The sequence below is a fragment of the Trachymyrmex septentrionalis genome, unplaced genomic scaffold (assembly GCF_001594115.1).
Source record: "Trachymyrmex septentrionalis isolate Tsep2-gDNA-1 unplaced genomic scaffold, Tsep1.0 scaffold80, whole genome shotgun sequence".
In the NCBI taxonomy this organism is placed as follows: domain Eukaryota; kingdom Metazoa; phylum Arthropoda; class Insecta; order Hymenoptera; family Formicidae; genus Trachymyrmex; species Trachymyrmex septentrionalis.
Window position 1 is genome coordinate 2,549,099 of NW_017305988.1, and position 8,083 is coordinate 2,557,181.

Here is an 8,083-nt window from a genome sequence, read left to right on the forward strand (position 1 = left end):
TTTATTATTATATTTCTTCGGGCATTGTTATTAATTCTTCACGGCGGGGGCGCGGCTAAGAGCGTAAGCTTGTCACGTTCGAGGACCCGTGACCCACCCCCGGTCGGCCGAGAAAGCGCTGTGTTTGCAGAATTCATTGAATCATTGCCATTCCGCGTGGCACGCGCGCGGTCACCGCGCTTCGCCCCCCCCCAGTCCCTTCAGACCCGTCAGACCCCCGCGCAAACCGAGGGGGAAGAGCAATTTTTCAACGGGTAATCCCCCGTTCCACGGAGAACGATCGCGAGTTCTCGAAAACTATCGAGGGAGGGGTCGCAGATCCAAAATAATTGCCACGCGCTGTTGCCTCTCTCGATAATTCATTCCTACAGTAATTACGATAAATCAGCCCGAGAATACGCTTGGTAAAATGGGAGACGAATCCCAAACGAGATCTCGGTCGCGCGTTACCGACGCGAGACTGGAACGAAAGGTAGTTTGTCGTGACTTCCCACGCGATTACGTCCGGTCGACACGCTACTCCGTTTTTTTTTTTTTTTTTTTTTTTTCCAGAGGATTTCTTGGACCTGCCGTGAGCGCGCGCGTGTTACCCGCGCAGGAAAATCCACGCGCGATGATGAGAAAGTAACGTTACATTTGGGATGCGTGCCGTTTTCACGGCTCACACGCTGTAAGCCTTGCTATCTGTCAAATATTAAACAAGGGCAAACGACGCGTACCGCGCTGTAAGCGCCAATATGAAACGCACCCTTGATTAACCTTTCATCATAGATTGGTGTCATGTTATCAACGAATTCTCTGCGTTCAAGTTTCATCCAGATGCCAGTAGTATATCTTGATATCCGTGGAAACCGTGCACATTCCTTCGTATATTCCGGAGCACCTTTTGGAAAATCACGTGTTACGTTATTCCAACGAAATTATTCAACTAAATATGTATATATAAATTTCGTATTGATTCCAATCGTTCTAGTAAACTTAATTTTAACGTATTATTAATTAAGTAAGAAACTTTTGAGATGTATCTACGAAACCACAATTGATATTTTTTCAACAGTACGATTAGTATGCACGAAGCGCATTGCTAAAGTTTACGTTGGGAAACGTAATGCAATCGAAATATATATACCTATGCATGTACAGATTTTGTACTGACATTAAAGCATAAATTCGACAACTCTTATAGATGGCGATGAAGCGGAAGATTTTCAAAATTTTACTTTACATTGTGCGAGTTGACTCGGAAACAAATGTCCTCGCTTCGTTCTTACAATTAGTAGCACGATTCAATGTTATTGTATCAACGACGTAGTCGTATATTCATATAATACTATGAAATTATGTGGCTAATAGCGAACCATCTCAAGATGACCGAGTCGAGAGTCGCGTTGGCTCGTTCCCCGAAAGAATGCATGGAAAAGAATTAATCATAGACGCGACGGGGAGAATCGGGTCGCGGATAAAGTGCGTGCGCAAGGAACAATGGCCGCCGAGACGGAGGTACTCTCCAAGCACGTTAATTTGTGAGTTTTATATGCGTGGTGAATGACATATCTCGCGGTGAAACAAGCGGATCGTAGCATCCTGCATTCGAATAATTGCAACTTAAGCGCGCGCACGCGAGATTGTCGCCATTTGTTCTTTCATCGAGTTCTTCTTCCGTTGTGAGAGAGCCGACTGTAATAAAGAAGCTTCGTACGTATCTATTTGCTGCTTCTGGTTACGTTACAAAGTCCAAGTCTTTGAAGCGTGATTTACATTCACAGGCGCACAGTAATGAATGGATACGCGAGCTTGCACTTTGTCACGTCATATTTTACTAAGTATTACTAAAATGTTGGAACGAGCTGCAGTGAATTGTCCACGTCACAACTTATAATCGTAAGAAAAAAATTCCACGTCAACATATTTGAAGGTGGATGCCATCGTAGCTTTAAGAGAATATAAAATTTCAAAGGTCATCATAAGAGTAAATTTTGATAATAATATATCGGAATGGGATAAATTTTGCATTTGTATCTGCACACTATATATACATTCTTTGAAATTATATATTAATATCGGAAAATAACGTCTGAATTTCGAGTTCTTTTATAAAAATGTATACTTTTGTAAAATGTAGATATCTCGTATGAGCGGTGTGAGAGATGTATATCATTGTATTTTGGCTACTGCAACAATCATGACACACACACACATACACATATATATATATATATATATACATTAATATTTAGATACGAAGCTTCGATACGCTCATATAACTGGGTATATACAATCATCTTCCGCTGCATGGTAGCAATACGATAACGTAATTCATTTTTGGAAGAGAGAGTGTTGGAATGACAAAGGTGGTAAGGCAGAAAGGCAGATGGACAGGCGGGCAGGAAGGAAGGAAGAAATAAAGAGAAAAGAGGCTTCGAGGGCCGCGCTTACGAGGATCAAAGATTACTCCGGTTGGATCGACATTGTTGCGAGCGAGAACGCCCGACTCGGTATAAAAAAGAAAGGGAGAAGAGAAAACACCTAGAGTCCGGCATTATAACGAGGCTTATTATTTACGCTGATCATTATTTTGACGGCGCTGATCGGCCACCGTCCATCACTTTCGTTCCTCCTCTCGTTCTCCCCGCCATTCTCTTTTCTTTCAAGATCCCGCTTCACCGCAGATCCCTCTCCTCATCTTCTCTCTACCACACAGCCGCTCTTTTATTATCCTAAAACTCTTCGTAAGTGTCACGGCCAAGACCGATATCATAAATTCGCTGCCGCTCGAAAGAATCACCGTAAAACGAGCCTCTCTCGACTAGGTAGAGTACCGAGTTATTAATTAATTGCAAGTCCGCTTGAGGAACGCTGCTCATTTTCGCTGCTCACCCTCGCGGAATCGTCAGCCCTTACCGATCAGATTGTTATGTGTTATAAGCCTTTCATGGATTTACACATCTATATAAATTGACAATGGCGTAGAAGCAAACCTTTAAACTTGTTATAAATGCTGTCCGTTCGTTTACATGCTGTTTCACATCGAATTTTGAAATATGAATTATCATTCGTTTCTCGATCGAATGGTGAGACTGACTTTTTGCTCGTCACATACACGAGTTAAGAAAAGGATTGACGATTAGGAATTTCTCAACAAACGTGTCATTCTGTGAAACGAGAATGTAAAACGTATACAGAGAAGGAGGACGCTTGAATCATTTGTTTGCAAACAACAAAATAAGAAGATACCAAGGTAGTCCTTATAATTTTTTACGCTAGTAAATTGTTCTTTATTATCCAAAAAGAGTAGAGTGATAGAAACTTGCATATGAAATACGAAAATTGTGCGTATCTATTTTGCGACTATGTCTAGTTCTCTCGTGCTCTTCACAAAGTGCTGCGAGAGCTATGGAAAGTGTAAAAAGGTGAAAACATGAAGAATCTGTAGGTGCCTTTAGGGCTCGTCGACAAGAGGTAAAAACGCGCGCGAGCAGTTTTTTATTCTCCGAGGCGTGGTCGTCGTGATTGCGCGTTCATTTGTCAGAACGTAAACGGTAAACCGGGCTAGCAGCCGCTCTTTTTGATTCGAGCTTGGCCCTTTTCACATTTGATGCCGTCACGTTGAATCTTGCCGACCAAATTAACGAGTCGCAGCATTTTAGCAAATACGCGAGCAAATACACAATAATAATATACACGACTGGTGGAAATGATTTGTCTCGATATATTACTTTGTAACGTGAATTATGAGAAATGATGAGATAAAAGAGGGCGGGATAAAAAGAGGGCCGTCAGCGATACTACTAAAATGGAATTTGATTAAAGATGATGATAACGATTGCGACGAGGTAGAAACTAAGAAAAAAATACTATTAATAGTAACGATAATAACGGAGGTAATTACTATTACGCGGGATCCATTACGAACCCTTAGGATCAACGGATCGCGTGCGTCCCGGCGCTATCTGATCGTTACAAATACAAATAACGGCGTAATAGGTATTGCGTGTGCGCATTGATAACGTTCCTATATAAACGAGTACTTGTTAGTACAGCCGAGCTACAAAGGTAATACGACAAGTGAGGAAAAATCTTCTTCGCGACGTCCTCCTCTTTACCTCTTTTTTCTCAGTCCGTCGAAAATATGAAAGAAACCCAAGGAGAAGAAATGCTCGGGGATTATGAAAATGTTCGCACCCGCACACGCGTACCACGCAAAGAATAGGGGGTTTACAATTGTTACATGCGAAAGATTGATGCCAGGCATGTCCAATTTGAGCTCCGGTGCTCATCGACGCAAAAAAATTCAATGTGGGTAAGATTTCAGGGATTGTAAAGTACGCCAAGTGACGCTTATCAACAGTTTATAATTTCTAATCTGTGCGATTATTATTTCGTCGATCGTAAGTCGAGGCAATAAAGATTTATCTACGCTTTATTTACCTATATTGACGTGACTGTGGCATTTCCATTCTGCAATGTGTCTTATTAAATAAACAAGGTTAGCGAATAATCAAAAAAATCAACTCGCGAAAATTCCTGTCTATATTCCCGTTCCGTTTTATTTCGCATAGCATTTGTGTGTGTCAGGTTTTTAACGTAAGATTACGCAAAGTATTTGTCATGCTAGGCGAATCGTCGTTCTCCGATCCTGTGATATCATCCCGTGATCGAGACAACGAATTCTAGTTTGTAAATTAAACTGGTGAGGGAGAAAATTCATTGTAATCAACCTTGCTATCGGAATAGAAAATATCTCGGCGAGATTACGGGATAATAGATCTTTATCGGAAAGACATCACGTCGCACCTAATATCTATCGCATGGAAAAAGGGAGAAGGTAAAACGTGATGATCCTCGAATGGGTTTCTGCGGGCTAGATGGATTCGTCGTAATAGATATCTCGTAAATAAAGTTCTCGAACGGGGCACTATTAGACGTATATAACACGTAATCGTGGCGCGATCGGAACCAGGTCTCATTATACGCAGGGGTATTGAGTCGGGCTACTTAAGTGAGGGAGGGAAGAAGGAGAGGATAGGTGGTGGTGGCGCGATCATTGGCCACGGGGTGAAGAAGGCGAGTGAAGAGGATCCTGAGGATCGAAGGGTATACGTTTACGACATGCGTTGCCTCGGCACAGCCCGTGCCGAGGAGGATGAATCCTAAGCAATTTCTCGCTGGTCGGAGCTCTTTGATGCTTTGAACTCTCACCGCGCTGACCGATCCTCGCGCTGTAATCACGCGGAGCTTTGCCACGCCCCGAAAAACACCTCGGATCCCGTGTTTCTCTCTCTCTCTCTCTCTCCCTCTCTCTCTCTCTCCTATTCTCTCTCGCACCCCTCGCGCCCGCGCTCACGCGCTACCACCTTCCCCCTCTCTTTCCTCCTCGTTTCTCCTGCACTGCACTCTCTACCAGTGCCTACCTCCTCTATCACCTTGACTCATCCCTCTCCCACTTTGCCCCTTGTGTCCGCGCTCACCGCCGTCCTCGCTCTCTTATACAGACTCGTAATCTTGTCCGAAGAATCTGATTATTCTAAACTCTCTCGATCGGCAGGATTTACCGTCTCGATCCTATCGCGATGTTGCGAGAAACGTGCCGCTGCCTCTCGCGGATACGGATATTATCGTCGTTTCTATCGCGTATCCAACAAAATTGTCAGTTTTGCAACCAATGCTTCACGAATTTTCGACACATTTTCAGATGTATCGAAACTAAACTAATGCGTGAACGTGAAAGTGAAATAATATTATATATAGGGAGTAATTGAAGGTATGTAGAAGATCCGATTACATACGCAGATAATTGTGTCATTGGTGTAAACGTGATAACGTGACAATTATAATGCGACATTTTCTGCAACAGGGATCCGTATATCTATATCTATCATTATATACGCTTCCTCTAAAATCTCTCTTATGTCTATTCGCTAAGCAACGAATGACGTTTTCCAACAAATTCACAACTTATTCTTAAACTCAGTTGTTGAAGAATATTTTGACAAATATTACAAATGTCTGTAATTCGGATCTAAATACTATAATATTGATGATTTCAATCAAGTAGATAATATCAATTACAGTGCACGCAGCTGTATCGATGAGACATTAATATCATGGTTCGTTATAATTTAAAAGATGTATATAATTAACACCTAGGGATGTATAAACGATATAATTTCATGTCTCGAATATTATAATAGATTTATCAATACCGTACAGTTTATATAGCGGAATATTTATATATACAGAGAGAGAGAAGTTTATTAAGTGTAATAATAATAATAATATACTAGATGTGTGTGTGTGTGTGTGTGTGTGTGTGTGTGTGTGTGTGTGTGTGAGAGAGAGAGAGAAAGAGGGTTTTATTACGATATATCAGATACCTGCGTTGATATCCGTATGATGTATCAATTTGTCGATATACCGAGATTATGTCATCGATATGCACCGACTTAACCGCTAGGGTTCGACGAAAAAATGGCATTACGAACAAGAGCACATTACCGAGAAACGTAGCGCTTCCCTTGCGCATCGAACTATATCCGGTGGTATCGAAAGGTCTCACCATTACACCCTATTACGTACGCCACTGATCGTGCCACGGGATCGTTGATCCACCACTCCTCTTCTTCGCACTCGTCCCCGATGATCGGAGTTGCCTCGCACTTTGCAGTTGCACGGCGGTTGCTAAGAAGAGGAGTAAGAGGAGGAGAAGGAGGAGGAGGAGGCGGAGGAGAGAAAAGAGCCCCTTGGAGAGAAACCGCGGTATTCTGGTCCCGCGCAGTCAGGTTGTGGCTGCTCTCTCTTTAAAAACCGCACTATAATACATCGGTAGAATGGTGAGCGCGAGCGAGAGAACTGAGAAACGTTCGACTCGTGCAACAGACAGAGATTTCTAACGTCTCGTCTCATCTCGTACGATCGTACGGTCGTACGATGCGACGCGACGGCTCGCTCGTTTCACGCCTTTGCCTTTACCTTTGGTAACCACCGCCGCACCCGGACCCGCCGTTTTTCCCTCCGTTCCTCGTGTTCCTCGTGTCCCTCGTGTTCCTCGTGTGCGCGATCCACCCAGGTCCACCCGAGGTGGATGTTGCCGAAGATGATATTAATTGGCGAGAAGCCCTCGCTCGCTCGCTCGCTTACGATTAGCCGCCGTCGACCGATCGACCCCCCCTTAGTTAGGAACTAACCTTGTATCTACCTTGTACGGCACGTACATACCGGTTAACCACTTACTACCGACGCGGACATATTAAATATCGCGGCCGACGCCGCGATATTAGTGATGTAGCGGCGGTATTAGCATTGTTAAAGTTGAAAGACTCGGGATATCATCGAGAGATATCGGCTGGTTCGGGATCGGACGCTAATACAGCTGGGCAGGTAGTACATGCCAAGGCGAGATAATTACAGAGCGCGTCTCGGCCGCCAAGTCAAACAACCTTAAAACATCAACCTGCTCCGGGGCATAGGCGCCCGAAATCCGAATCTGTATAGATGAAATATTTTCCGTTTGGAGATATATATTATACAACGTTTACATATGTTGGTGTATTATGATGAGAAAACATACTATACAGTCGCGCGGGCGCGCGCGTACGTACGTGTTAACGTAAAAAGGCATTCGTATAAAGCAGGTAACCGCGGACTCTCTTGGCGGGATAGCAGCCGGGGATAGCAGCCTTTCATTCCGAGTCCGAGGGCGAGCTAATCGATTTGAAATTGGGCCCGTGACGGTCTTCTTTGGTGTACCTCGTGCTCGTTCAATTTATTTGGTGGCCCCGACCACCCCGGCGTAGCTGGGGCCTCCTCATTGTTCGTAACAGACACCGAACAACAGTGCCCCGCACTTTTTTTACACGGCATCGAAGACGAATCACCGCCGTCACGGTACTCGCGCGTACCGAAATATCTTTTGTCGCTCGCAAAATTGAAAACGTCCGTAAACTGACGTAAGCGACGTCGACTGCGCAACACACTCTCTCTCTCTCTCTCTCTCTCTCTCTCTCTCTCGCTCTCTCTCTCTCGCTCTCCCTCCTCCCCTCCTTTTTCTCAGCAAACTACATTTTATGAAATTAATCGCAGTTTG